Genomic DNA, 284 nt, shown 5'->3' on the forward strand with positions numbered 1-284 from the left:
GAGGCAGCTCTGCGTGGACTAAGTTGCTGCCGCAGCAGCCGTCGCCTTCCTGAGCGGTGTCACGGCGATTTATTAGCATCACCCCAGACAAAGGATGCAGGAGAGCCCCTCACCGCAGCATCCCGAGAGCCAGACCACCTCCTTCGCCTCCTGCGAGCACCCAAACGCTCTGAGCCTGACTCAGTGTCGTCGTCGTCCTCCTCCCTCCCCCTTCCCCCCGCCCCAAGCTCCTTGCAGGGAAACCTGCCGGCTCCTTCGGGAAGATTCATCTTATCGCCCCCACC

The sequence above is a fragment of the Merops nubicus genome, unplaced genomic scaffold (assembly GCF_000691845.1).
Source record: "Merops nubicus isolate BGI_N331 unplaced genomic scaffold, ASM69184v1 scaffold34547, whole genome shotgun sequence".
NCBI classification, from domain to species: Eukaryota; Metazoa; Chordata; class Aves; order Coraciiformes; family Meropidae; genus Merops; species Merops nubicus.